Below are 14,674 nucleotides of genomic sequence, written 5' to 3' on the forward strand. Positions count from 1 at the left end.
ACGAGCGTACGCCGTCTCCTTCTGCCTCTCTTCTGCACTCGCTCTGATCTTCATGCACAGACAAACGGTATTTACATCGTGACAGTCCTAATTCCCCAGAACTTTCTCTAACATGGAGCAAAAAAAATCTGATTGTAATGTTTTATTTACTGCTGTTGGATAAACAGTATGCTCAGTGTAGAAACAACAGGGAAACATGATGCGGAGCGGAGCAGCGAATGCACCAACAGTCTCTGCCCATCCGTTTACCCCGCCTTAAGCCGCATGGCTCTGCGCCAGCATGGCCATATGCCCCTTAGCCTAGCTGCTCTACAGTATATTAAATGACTCATGATACAGAGTCTACATGTCATCACTACCCAAGAATGAGAAAACACGACTGGGGGATACTGTTGGGCAATGAACTGAAGAGAGTCATGAATGCTTGTCATGCTCAAGTCATAGTTTTAATGACATGAGATGTCAATCGCACAGCAATACTTTTAAGGGCTGCAATACAGTCATTAAAAAAAGAAATAATTAGTAATTAACTGGTAAATGATTTTATTTTAATGATATCAGAACATTGTGATTTGTTAATTTTCAACTATATAAGAAAAAGAATAATATGCGAACATTTAGGACACTGAAACCAGAGATTGTTTTACACTTTTGCTTTAAGAATGACTGAAATTAGTAATTGTTCCAATTTTCTTTTGGCAGTTGAATAAAAAAATGAAAAATTAATGAAAAAAAGTGTCTCCTCTCTTGTTCCACTCCGTCGTGACTGCAGCAGGGATTTTTTAAGAGATCCCGAGCCATCAGTACCAAAGGGTAGCATTAAAGTTAAGAGCATTCACTCTGCAGCAAAATCTAGAGACCAAGACGACCCCAGGAGTAAAGTGACTAGCAAAAAATAAAGGACTGCTTGATTTTAAACAATCTCAGTCAAGGGGTCTCCGACTGATGATCTGAATCTCCAACTTTGAAGTGGCAGCACTCAACCTAACCACGCATGTTTGTTGCCTCAGCCTAAGGAAGTAAACCTTAACTCAAAGTTTTTTACCTTTGCTCTAAGTTAATTGTATGAATTTCTGTATGAATTTAAGGAGCAGAAGCTGTACATTTTCTCTAAGAAGGAAAGTTTATTATAAAAAGACACAATGCATGTAATCAGCGTAAATTCACAAGCCGTCCCTAAGTGTCAAAAACTGACACTGGGGGGTATGTAGCGTGTTTTGATGTTTAGGGCCCCTGGCGTGGATGAATTGGGAGTGAGAATATGTTGAAATGCCAAACATTTTATGGTTTCAACCTCTTAAATGAGAAGATTAGATGGTTTTTTTTGTCCCATTTAGCAGGAAACAGGAAATTTGGGGTTTTGGGAGTTAGTTTGAAGACATCACTTTGGCCTTCAGAAAATGAGACTAAATGATTCATCCATCTTCAAATTAATAATGAAAATAATTTAGTTGCAGCCCTTGTTGTGATGTGATGTTTTGAGAATGCATCTTGAAAACTTCCTGTTGATGTATTTCAGAACGCACATGCTCCTCTTTGGGTTGGGATAAACTTCTTCTATTACAAAAGCTTTTTTAAAATCTATTATACTGACACAACAACACATGGCCGTCAGGCAGAAAAACAAGGCTCTTCTCTTTTCACTGCTTGAAAAAATTTCCAAGGGCTCGCTTTCACCTACACGAGGTTTGAACTTGCATGCACGAAATGGCAGAATACTCATATGGCTGTCTGTAGTGTAGGCTGGACCTCCGCTGTGTAGTTGTGTTTTGAAGCTACATAAGCAGGTGGTGTCATTAGTTGGTGGGAGGCTTATGGTATAGATCATCGTGTTGCACATGTAAGTTGCTTATAGCCTTTGCAGTATAAAGATTTGATTCTTTTTTCGTCGCTCTCAGTGGGTTTCTAATTAGCACTTCGAACAAAACCACAAAGAATGAAGGGAGGTGTACATTTTTAGTCTTGCTCGTGGTATGGTTGATCATTAGACTTTTCGGTTACTTTTTCAAAATCCACACGAACCACTCTTCACATCACCATAAATTAGATTCACTGTGCAGCACTTATTTGAAAAGAAAATTGTCACTTTTAAAGCTGGTTCACCTGTTACTTCCATTATTTCCTTTTTCCAAAACAGTGGTGAAGAACATCAGGAGAAAAAGCCAGGAGTTGAGTTTCCATTAAAATAAAATTATGACTGGTGTGTTCACGGTATGCCAAATTAATCAGAGCACACAAGGCCAAATTGCTTCCTCAGTTACCATTTGACTGGTTGCTGACAAATGTAACATTTTAAGGGCTTTTTTTAAAGGGTTAGTTCTCACTCCACAATATACACATACGTTACACGGAGAACAATGAGGGCAAAACAGCATTACTGATCTGTTTTAACAGGGTTGCAAATTGTAATCATTTTCATTCAGTGACTGTTGGTAACATTAACTGTTAATAATGATTAAAAAAAAAAAAAAAATTGTTTATACCAAACAAAACCAAATGTGTTTTCCCCCCAATCAAAGCTCACAGTAACATAATGCATATTTTTTGTCAGCATTGCATAGCCTATAAAACGTATAAAGATGTAGAGGCCTATCAATATGAAACCCTTTGAATATAATTGGTGATGCCTCAATATGCTGGATTTGTTTTTTCCTTGAATGCAGCACAGCAGGCAGAGCTCTCTTTTTCCTCTGCAGCAGTTTGTAACTCTTGGGTTGGACTATTGATCTATAGATCCGTTCACAGCTGATCAGATCAGATCAGATCAATGGATGAGATACAAAGCAAAGTTTTAGACCCAGCAGAATGAGGTTCACTTTCAATGTGCCTGATTTCCTGCTACGCCATCTCTGCCCCAAGTGTGCAATGATAAACTAAAGGCTATATATATATATATATTCCAATAACGCTCCTAATCAGGGCATAAATATAGACAGTGCAGGCAGTGCAGCTTCACTGGGGCTCATCAGTTGTTGAGTGGAAAGGGGATGCTTGTGAGTGATTCAGATTTCCACCCCAGAAACACTCCTGCGTTCAAATAAGAACTTATGTTAAATTAAAAATGCTGTTATTTGGTTTATTTTATCAAAATGCAAACCCCAACTATTTTTCTTCTTTTTTTGGTAAAATCAGTAGTAGCAGTTGATAATAAAATTATACATAAACTATCAAAAATAGAAATTGTTTTTTATTGTCTTTGGTATTTTAATAATAGATATGCTGTGATGATTGTTGAGTGGTATGTAGGCCTATGTTATATTGTTTAATGTCAGGTCTTTATTTCATTATATGATATTGTGATAAATGGTAGCTAAGATAGGTGCAAAGTCTGTCAGTAGGGACCATCATAATATCTTGAACTGGGGCCCGATGTAACAAACTTGCGCCACTATTCCTAATTAACAGTCTGGCTCCAAAAATCTATTTGTTGTGGCGAATTTTTAATTGTGGCGGCCGGCCACAAATAACCAAATGTGTAGGAAAACCTGGATGCCTGAAACATTAAAACAGGATTAGTGTGGAACTCAACATGTGAATTGTACCAGAATTAGTCTATGCACATGGGGTTATTAGTAACATATAAAAAAAAAATAATAAGAAAGAAAAACATTTATATCATAATGCGATTCCAGTTTCCTGTTGTCCTCTGCTCTGCTCTGCTCTGCTCTGTATGTTTGTGTTGAGGAGCTTGGCCCCACCTCTACTGAATCCTGAAAGCAGAGGCTATTGATGATCATGTGAAATTTTAGTAACAGCAGAGCTCTTAATTGCCATGGGCGAAGAGCTGAATGCATAGAGCAGGGGTCAGCAACCTTTACTATCAAAAGAGCCATTTCTGGCCAAAAACAAAAAAAAAAAAAAAAGTGTCTGGAGCCGCAGGTAACACAACACATATAGTCAAACTAGCCTATCAATATTATTAATGGGTCTACATGAGCATTCATTAATGTGTTTTACCACTATTTATTATTTTTGGTTACATTAATTTTGCAGTGTTGGTGGTAAAAATTAAAACATCTATCCATGCACTGTTATTATTATTATTATTATTATTATTATTATTATTATTATTATTATTATTATTATTATTATTATTATTATTATTCTCCATTTTCCTCTGAGACTTCTCCTGTCTTGGATTTGGAATTTGGCTAGTTAGGCCTTTTTGATCCAGGACCGCCCACCATTTTTGAAATTTGGCAATATTTAGCAGAAAAGGCACCAAGGCCACAGAAATACGATCCATATTTTAGTTAATGAAATACATTTTCATATTCTGTGTACAGGCTACATATTTTTGCAATTGAAAAATTGAATGAAAATCTTTAAAAAATAATCGCAATTCATTTCCATATAATTTTTAGTCAGAGACACAGGAGCCACCGGAGAGGGGCAAAAGAGCCACATGTGGCTCTAGAGCCTCAGGTTGCCTACCCCTGGTATAGAGGAAACACAGACTCTGTTTCCTTTAGGTTTTCATAGTGCCAGAATTTTAATTTGTCCAATTATGTAGCTTATGACCAAATACTCCACCTGCAAATCTCCAAAACCATCAGCTTCAGCTGTACTTTGTGTTTAGTGCCAATTAGCAAATGTTACCATGTTAACACATTAAACTTTAATGTTGAGCAAAGTAAGCATTGTGTCTGCCAAACATCAGCATGTGCATTGCTATTATGAGCATGTTAGACTGCTGACTTTAGCATTTAGTACAAAGCACCACTGTGTCCGATAAGTACGGCCTCACAGAGCTGCAATGGCTGTAGACTCTAAATCATGTTCGTGTTCAAACGCACAGAATGCCTACAATGTGTCCGTTGAGGCTCTTTGGGTTGGGATAAACTCTTTCAAAGCCATTATATTAACACAACAATACATGGTCGTCAAGCTAAAAACAAGGCTCTTTTCCCTTCTGCGCCTGGAAAGTTGACATTTAAGAGAGACAAAGTTTTCACCAAAAAGCGAGGTCAGATTTTATTCTCGGGATCAGGTATAATGACACCTACTTTGTCTGACCTGCATGCACTCTTGTTCTTACTCTGTCAGTGCGGAAAGAAAAGTGAATAAAAGACCAATTCAGTATTCTGACTGGACACAGAAACAATGTGTGTATTTGTGTATCCAGGACAGCGATGCATCCTTATCCAATCAGGCGACAGGAGCTGCCAATTAAAGACGCTGCACCACAAGTGGTAGGTTGGTTAGTCAGACAGTGCTCTAATATTATTACCTGGCCATTATTTTTAGTCATTTTCATTACCAAGGTGTGAATGAGATAAAGACCTGTGACTCCCCCTCAGTTTGTGTCCGTATTCCCTGCCTGGATAATTAAAGTCCGAGCAGCAGGTGCTAGTTAGACAAGCTTGCAAAATTTAGCTTCAGCTGTGTATTTGAAAAGACATTCCAAGGAAGTGCACAATGCTTACTGAGCTTCAGGTGTAACAGGCAATTAAGAAGTTTTTGCCTCTTTTGATGATTAAGGAGCTTAAAAACTAGTTCTGCAGCTAATGATTATTATTACTGGTTAATCCGCTGAATGCTGTCATAAAGGATTCTTTAATTATTGATGAAGAAATCTCATTAAGCATGTTTTATTTAATTTCTTTCATAATTTCTTTATTTATTTTTACTTAAGTATTTTAGGGCTATGCACAGGTTTGGATACACGGAATGTGCTGAGGTTTGGGGACATTCGTGTCTGAGATTTCTCCTGTTTTCGAAGCATTGACAAATCCCATTAAAAAATAAATAAAAATCAAACAGCAATGTTTCTTTCCATAAAGAGCTTTCTGCCTATTCTGGATAACCTACAGATGTATAATAATATAAAATATTTCCACTCTTAAAATAATATCTGCAAAATTTTGGTCCAATTGTCTAATTTAAGGGATATTTCCAGTCTGTAATGAGCACACTTTAGTCAGTATTGAGACAGCATGTCTTGTTATGTCTTTTATGATCCTAATCCTATGGATTGGCTGATTGGCTGATCCAGAGATTAATTAATTTATTTTTTAGACTGTATTTAATAGGGCAGCTTTAGTGTAAAAAAAGGGAAAGAGAGAGAGAGGGGGGTTGACATGCAGCAAAGGGCCGAGTTTGGAGTCTAACCTGCGGCTGCTATGGCAGCTACAAAGTGCCTGAAAAATTCTTAAAGTTTGGTAACTGTGATAAATAATATGTTATCAACATAAAGTCAATATGAGGACTGGAATTAGCCCGTTCTGACTCCCACCCCTTTTCACTCTGTGTTCTAGTTATAGTTGAACAAGCTCTGAACAATACAGAACCTCTGTCAACTTTCCCCTTTTCTAATATACTTAGAGACTGCTTGATGTAGGACATTTTCATTTAGTTAGATTTCCATCTTTAGTCTGTCAGTGCCTTCACTCCGACTGATTTCCACAAGGGATGAGGATTTGATTTTCCCTGTAATAAATTGCTCGAGACCAATGTATCCGCCTGAATCTAACGTCATTTAAGTATTAGTCCATACTGATGTGTAGCCATACCAACATACTGGTTTTGTGCCAACACAGATTACAGGCAATATTGAGAGGATGTGTCAATCGAGAACAGCCTCGACAGCAGCATCTTTCTTGTCTGCAGCACTCACCATTGTTGTTTTTACTCCTCATTGGTTCTGGGGCCCACCTTGACAATGCTGGACAATACCTTGACAACGGTATTAGTCTCGCTCATGGCGCTGATTGGCTAATCGAGTCCCGCGTGGCGCTCATTAGTTTTATTTTAACAGAGAATTTGCTGTTTCATATTGCTAAGCCCGATATCAGTGAGAACTTGATGGAGCTGGTGGATTCAAAGGTCTGGACCCAGGAAAACTTAGACTTTCTATGAGCTATAGACGTGTATGTGTTATAAAGAAAACCATAATTTGGAGATGGTTAAAAGATGTGACGAGGGGACTGGTACAGTGTTCATGGACATTGTATATAGTCACAATTTAAGTTAACCTAGGAAAATGCCAGCATACAACTTAATTGACATAAAGCTACATTAAAAGCCTAAAGTTAGATCAAACATCAGCCAGCTTTGCTCACTCCTTACTTCTGTGGAAATGTTAAAGAGGTCTGGAAAAGCACCGATAGGTTGGTAGCAGACATTTTTAAGATTAGATGACTTGTCGTTAACAAGACATATCAAAGCTAGTGTCTCTTTTGTTATATAATCTTTGAACAACTCCATGCCACTCCGAAGTAACTTTCTATATTACAGAGAGACTAACATTAGGTCAGGTCTGTAGTCATTAATACATGCATGCAGTACTTTCCAGGTCCCCAGCAGGGTAAAATGGGGACACATACCCGACAGTGCAGGAGCTATGTCGACTGATGGTCTTTTCATCTTCGGCTTCTCCATTCTCGTCATTTTGCCTTGTTCATGAAATTTCTAATTGAGAATATCCTTTCGTCGCATACTGTCCTTGCTGTCTGCTTCTTAAAACTGTATTGTCTGACGCCCCGAAAATGATCTAATAAACACTGCAGCACCCGGTTAAGTAGAACCGGCGTCATCATGTTTTGTTTCATCAAGCCTGTCTGATTGAGCAAAAGTGACCAAAGTCTCATTTCCACCAAGCAGTCGGGTTCAGTTTAGTTCAGTTCAGGTTATATTTTTTACTGTTTCTATTACAGAAAGTTTTGGATAATAACATTAGAATGATTCCTTATCCAGCACACATATCCAGTACTAAAAGGTGGAGCTAGAAACACTGCAGTCTGTTGATTGGTCAGTAGAGAACCGTAATTCTTCCTCAAGGCTAAGTCGTGGCTGGTTTTGAAGATTTATGTAACCACTGTTCATACCATGACAACTTTTTTTTTATACATTAGTTAACTATAAAATGAAAGGATATTTTGAAGCCTCTAAGCAGCAGCTGGGGACAGAGAAAAAGTGTTTTAATTCACTCGACCGACTGCTGGCAACTCTTAAGGTGGAACATTACTTGTAATGTAACTAGTTTTGTTACTCAGTGCATGAGCTGACGACAAGAATCAAGTGACGCACCTTAAATATCAGTATGACCACTATGAACATTCCATTTGTTTTTATGGTTTCTCTTGATTAACATCCACGTTAGTGGTGATATATATAAGAATTTCAACAGCTATATATCCAATTACGTGGATGACAAACCAGGTGCGTTCCTCAGTTTTGCCAATAAAAAAAAAAAAGCTAGATTGTAGGCTTGGGCGTTTTTTCATGCCTTCATACCCTGCCGACCAGCGAGTTTGATACATTCCTCAGGCTGTCTTGCCATTTTCAGTCTACTCAATTTATTCCACTGTTTTAACAATCACCAACTCTGTTTTGGACAAAGTAACCCCTTAATAGATGTTAAAAGAAGCTTTTTTCCCGGCTGCCTCTCTGCTGTCTGTACTTTTGTGGGCATGACACGGTTGTTGTCCGGCTGTTTACGCTCTTGTAATGTTCTCTTCATCACTCGCAATCAGCTCAGCTGCCTGTTGCATCACACTGTGGCACATGATGCACATGCAAAACATCTTCATTACAGCCTGTCCAGTTTAAAGTTAATGAAAAGATGAGGGTCTGTATTTTTGAAAATCACACTGTTAGGATTTCTAAATACCCTGGGTACTGTAATAATGATAACACTCAAGCTTACTGGATGGAGCATTTAGGAGTACAGTCTGCAGTGGAAATGCTAAATGGATCGAGTTTCTAGGTATATATACAAAGGGATTACTTACAGTCCTAAAGGCACTATACCGGAAGTGTTTGGAAACAGGACTTATGGGGGAGTGGGACTTAAGATTGGTCAATTAGCTGCAAAAAAAATGTGACTGGGACATCTTTCTCTACACGCAATGAGTAATAGAGCAAATTGTGTTGCAACTGTCCTTTAAGTGCACCAGCTGCTTAGCCAAGGCTTAATACATTTCACAACAAATGAAAGGGACTTTGTGTTATTATTGAGGATATAAGACACAAAGAATGGCATCGTAAGAGCCTTTCTCTTTCTTTCCTTTTGAATTTGAAGGACAAAATGCTTCTGTGGCAAACAATGAGGTTCACCAATAATGTATTAGTACATGGCAACAAGGGAACAAGATGTTCGAACAGTCTTGTTCAAGGCCAGAAAACACTGTGGTTGAAGAAAAGTGTTGTCATAAAAGGGGGAAAAATGTAGCAGAGGCGACTCTGAGCCACACACTAAAGAGGCAATCTTGTCAGCCTTACAAGATTCCCTTCTCGGTTTAGTAGTGTTTGACTTGGCGCCAGTTACTGGGGTTTCATCTTTGCCAATTAAGCCAATCTAATGTATTCCAGCAACTAGAATCTAAGCTGTTTGCCAAAGCATTAATGAACTAGATATTCATTTCATTCTTACACTGATTTGGTAACTTCGTTCATTGTATCATGAATCGCTCTCTGTTCCTAGTGAGATGCAACATGAAAGTCCATGCATGCATGGCTCTAAGTAACGTTAAGATATTCTCATCAAAGACATCTGAGCTAAATGAACTGGCAGGAGATAAAATGCATATTAATATGTGGGGAATTAGATAAATAGGGGAAAGTTAGAGAGAGGGGGATAGAAAGAGGAGGGGAGCATTGAACATGAGAGAGATAGAGACTCATCATGACAGTCATCACTTCAGCTATTATCCCTAATTCTCTAAGGGAATATCTCAGTAAGGCGGAGTAAATTTGAGGCTGATAAGCAGACAATGAGATTTGCCCGGGCTTTGAGGCAAAGCCCTTCCAAGGGCTTGCTTTCACCTACACTACGTTTGAACTTGACACATCAAATGGCAGAATATGGCTCTCGTTGGTCTAGGTTGGACTCTGATGTGTAGTTGTGGTTTGAAGGTGCTGTGCAAACGTGTTGGTGGGCGGCTTGCAGTATAGAGTTACTGTGTCACACATGTAAGCTGCCTGTGGTCTTTGCCGTATTAAGGTTTGACTCTTTTTTTCTCTGTGGGTCTCCAATTAGCATTTATTTAAACCACAAATACTTGAATTAACGACATGCCAACACGTTAAATTAAATTGCTTGTCATGGTAAGAAATGTATCTGCTGAACCTCAGCATGAGCATTAGGCACAATGCACCTCTGTGCATGTAAGTACAGCCTCAAGGAGCTGGTAGCATGGCTGTAGACTAATGGCCCCGCAACCATTTTTGAATCCATAATTAAAATTGAAAATAAAATGAAAAAAAAAGTGATTCACACTTGGAGTTTTTATACTTTCAGTATACATAATGTTCTAGAGTGCAAAAAACAGCAACAGATTAGAGCTTGTTTATCAAAAAAGTGACAGTGGAGGATCCCCTGCACTCCCTGACAGACATCCTAGCTAAGCCCCTAATGTCCTAGAACCCAAGAAAAATTCCTAGAAAAGTCCTTTAACCCTAGAAACGTCCCTTAAATCCTAGAAAAGTCCTTTAACCCTAAACGTACCTAAAATCCTAGACACATTTCTAAAATCCTAGAAATGTCCTAAAATTCCACAAATGTCCTAAAATCCTAGAAATGTCTGAAAATCCTAGAAATGTCCCTAAAATTCTAGAAATATCCTAAAAACTTAGAAAAGTCCTTTAACACTGGAAACATCCCAAATTCTTAGAAATATTCCCAGAATCCTTAAAATAAATTTAAAAAAATAAATCCTAGACATGTTTCTAAAATCCTAGAATTGTCCTAAAATCCTAGAAATGTCCGAAATGTCTGAAAATCCTAGAAACATCCCTAAAATCCTAGAAAAATCCTAAAATCCTTGAAATGTCCTAAAATTTTAGAAATGTCCAGAAATCCTGGAAATGTCCTAAAATCCCACAAAGATCCTACATTTTCGAAACATTCTAAAATCCTAGAAACCTCCCAAAAATACTAGAAATGTTCTAAAATCATAGAAACGCCTTAAAATGCTAGAAATGTCCTATAAACCTTGAAACCTCCTAAAATCTCCTAAATGTCTTAATATCCTAAAAACGTCAAAAAATCCTACAAAACCTCCTAAAATCCTAGAAACAAGTGTGGGGCTTTGACCCCTGGCCTCCTGTAATTTTGGAAACATGGTCCCCCAGGCAAAGCAAGTGGAGTTTCTCTGGCTTAGACTCATTGTGTTACACATACTAGCTGCCTGTGGTCTTCGCAGTGAAGATTTGATTCTCTTTTCTCTGTGGGTCCCCAATTAGCAGTTGGAGTCAAACCACAAAAAACTTGATGTAACAACATGCCAACATGCTTAACTAAGATGCTGATCCTTGTAAGCATCGTACCTGCTGAACATCAGCGTGAGCACCTCATTGTGATGTTAGTGTGCTGACTTTAGCATTAAGCACAAAGCACCACTGTGCCTGTAAGCACAGCCTCAAAGAGCTGCTAGCATGGCTGCAGACCTTTAATATTCTTATTGTTCAAAGGCACAGAATGACTACAATATATGTGTGCGCATTATCTGAAAATATGTATCTCTCGTGTGAAAAAGGAGTTTCTGTTTCCGTTCGTGTAATACCACAGGCCAGAGGAGGAAAAGGAATACTTCTCCAATAGTAGAAACATTTCTTTTTCTTACCAAACACTCTCTCCCTGTAGGGCTGAAAGTGAGCTTTTTTAAGGTTTGTAGCTCGCTGCTTTGATTTGTGGCGGTTCCAGCATGGATCCCAGCTACCCCAGTTGATGGTTACAACAAAGTATCAAATTGTACACAGAAACCTTCGAAGTGTATCCTGCAGCATAATATTTTGGTTTACCATTGTCCATCCATATTGTCAGTGTGTTCCAAACTTGCGCTAGTTTTATATTTTGGTAAATAATTGACATATTGAACATACAGACAGAAATATGCTGCAGGAGTTTTGAAGTTTCTATAGACATTTCTGTAGACTTTCTCCCTCTGGGATTCAGTTTTTTTTTTGTTTTAGTTTAACAGCTGAGAGAAGGAGCAGCTATCCTCCATGAAAGAACAAGAGCCCCCTCAAGGCTTGAAATTCAAAATATATGCTTGCAAATTCGTGGTCTTGCATGTGGTTGTGTGTGTGCATGTATGTATATTTCCACCCACCTGTCTGCAGCTTATCCCATGTACTACTGGACCCATAAGCCTAATATTTTGTTTCCACACTTTCTAATGTATGTATGCCCTTGTGGTTGCTGTGATTCACAGTTGTTGAAAAACTTTTTTACTGACTGTTTTGCATCATCAGTGGCTTCGGACTCTTCACTCCATTTAGACGGTAGCAGACAGAAGTGATCGACAAAACTGTGTAGTAAAAGCACAGAGTAAAAGGCATTTTCTACAATCAAAACAAGCTTTTTGTGGCCCAAAAACTGACATCCATTGTAAAGTTTGGTCTTCATTTGAACCGGAGCACATACAAATTAATTCCATACCTAATATCTTACTGTCCACTGAAGTTAGGCATATTAAAAGAAAAAAATGCTTTTGTTATTTTTGCTGCCTTCTTGACTGTAAGGAAGCCTTGGAGACACAATTTTACCTGATGCATCTGAGTCATGTCACAGACAGATTTTTTAAAATTATACTAAGGATTTCATTCTGTCCTTTTCTTCTTGGTCTTAGCTAGTAACTTGCCTCAGAAGAGCAATAAATGAACTTTTTAGCCTAATTTCTATTTACTGTGACCACTGCATTCTGTGCAATTCATAGCGTCAGGCTTTATTTATTGTACATTCCTTAGGTTTGGATTCAAAAATACTTTCATAATCTAAATCTAGTATTGAATCTAATGATTAAATCAGTATCTTGTTTTAATAAGAAAAGAGCCCTGTGTATTTGGGTTTAGCATTTATCAAGTTTTACTAACATAAGATTTTAAAATAATACCTCAAAAAACAAATAGAGAAAAATATCAAAAGGCTACAACTATTACAACTCATGTTTTTTTCATACAAGTGTTGATTTGGTGTTTTGCAGGTCAAAATGTGTCTAGACATCAAGATTGGGGCATGTTTGGTGGAGTTTTCATAGATGTCTGGGTCACAAAAAAGCGATTGTTCCCTCAGCATTTCAGTGACTTTATGTGAAGTGGTGGTCAAGAGCTGCTTTACACTGAAATACAGCCTGCTGTGAAACAACAGCTGTGTGCTTAAGGTGGTAAATTTCGCCACCTTTAATCTGGATGTGGACGTCTTTTCACCTGCAAATCAATACCGCGCTCACTGGGATATTTTTCGATGTAGCTTAATGATACCCTGAATTACCTTTCCTAAGTGTTTCTGCTTATTAAAAAACAACAACATTAAATACTTGTCTAATCAATGTTTTATCAGCTCGGGATCAAATGCAAAATGAAACTAACTATCAAAACACAGCCCTACACATTCCCAGAATTAGGTAATTCCCATGATGCAAAGCTCTCTGTGCTTTTCTTTAAGCCGTATCAAACATTGTGATGCATCTCCATTTTACTCATGTTAACTCTGAATAAAACTTTTGAAATGGTACAAATAAGCAGTTTAACTGTTGTATAAAAGCCATAATTGCCTTTAGGACATTGTTTACTGTGATTATGCATTCTTTAGAACAGTGGGCGGTACTCAGCTGCGCCTCACATCACAGCACCGCCATACCTATAATCACAGAAAATAATGTTGACCCAAGCATTACTGCTAAACTGTATATGTGTAGGTTGTGGGGAATCTGTAGAGGGGTCTATAAAGGGCATTATGGCATTTGCAGAAAGTGTCTGGTTGCTGAAGAGGCAGAAACATGGTACCAGTAGTCGAGCATACTCTTTCCATCAGACGCTTTCACTGGAGATGATGGCTGGTTGCCGCTGCAGGCCACAACAGACACATCGTACACAACACAGATGGTGAAATAAGGCACCAACGGCTGCAGTCAAAACAGTGAATGTGTCATGGTGACATTTGTGCCATAAGTTATGATTTTTTTGCAGGCATCAATGCTGTCACTCTACATAAGACACACTTAGTTGTAATGAAGCGCAGTGGGTCTACAGGCACACACACACACGCAGAAACAGCCTCTTCATACATCACCACATTAATATGTGTTGATTTAGAAATGCAGGCTTGTGAATGACACAGAGCAGGATTCGCTGAATAATCCCCTTTCTGGTGCACAAAGGCATAACTTAAGCTGCTACAGTGAATACTAAGTCTCTCCAGCCTGGCATGCATTGGACTCTTTCACACCCGAGCAGTTCGACTCGTTCAGATCGGCCTGTCTCTCGACTCGACACAAACACATGTTTTGTGGCGGTACCACTGGAAAGATACAGAGTGCTATCTATCAAAATGGAGCCGACTGGAAGTCAGGCTAATCTCAAACTGTGTCCCACTCGCTTATTTATGTCACGCTGAGACATACAGCTCATATACATACAAAAATGCACACATTGCCTCAGTATTAGTTAAGATAAAAACAGCAGTCCTGGAGGAACTGTGCTGTTTTTCACTTTATCCAGACAGAACCTCAGCTGTAATTTATCGCCACTCCCAACACCAATCCTCATATCACACAGAGAAGTATGCAGAAGGCCAAGACGACAATATAAATTGATGAAACAACAAAACAGTGCCCCCATATAGTAAAGCATATCCCGCAGAAGCACCGACTGCCCCCATCAATCGCCAAAAAGCATAAGTGCATTGGAGGAGATAGTAATTTGAAAATGAATCAGCATTTTTGCTGTCGAC

General features: G+C 38.5%; 1 protein-coding gene and 1 long non-coding RNA gene across 3 annotated transcripts in view; one reads left to right on the top strand and one right to left on the bottom strand.

Moving 5' to 3' along the window:
- LOC148190348 (uncharacterized) overlaps positions 1–14,674 on the top strand; it is a 219,081-nt gene that overhangs the window by 136,804 nt on the left and 67,603 nt on the right. Inside the window, exon 4 of one of the 2 annotated variants that reach the window (XR_015779654.1) lies at positions 2,138–2,328. The exons of the other annotated variant lie outside the window; for it this stretch is intronic. This is a non-coding gene — a long non-coding RNA (uncharacterized LOC148190348). Of the gene's footprint in view, positions 1–2,137; positions 2,329–14,674 lie in introns of those variants that run through there. 2 annotated transcript variants of the gene reach the window in all.
- Positions 1–14,674, bottom strand: part of lrrc4cb (leucine rich repeat containing 4C, genome duplicate b) — a 66,827-nt gene that overhangs the window by 44,817 nt on the left and 7,336 nt on the right. The window lies entirely within an intron of this gene.

This window comes from Plectropomus leopardus, chromosome 1 (genome assembly GCF_026936395.1).
Source record: "Plectropomus leopardus strain MGB_pleo_1.0 chromosome 1, ASM2693639v1, whole genome shotgun sequence".
Lineage (NCBI taxonomy): Eukaryota > Metazoa > Chordata > Actinopteri > Perciformes > Serranidae > Plectropomus > Plectropomus leopardus.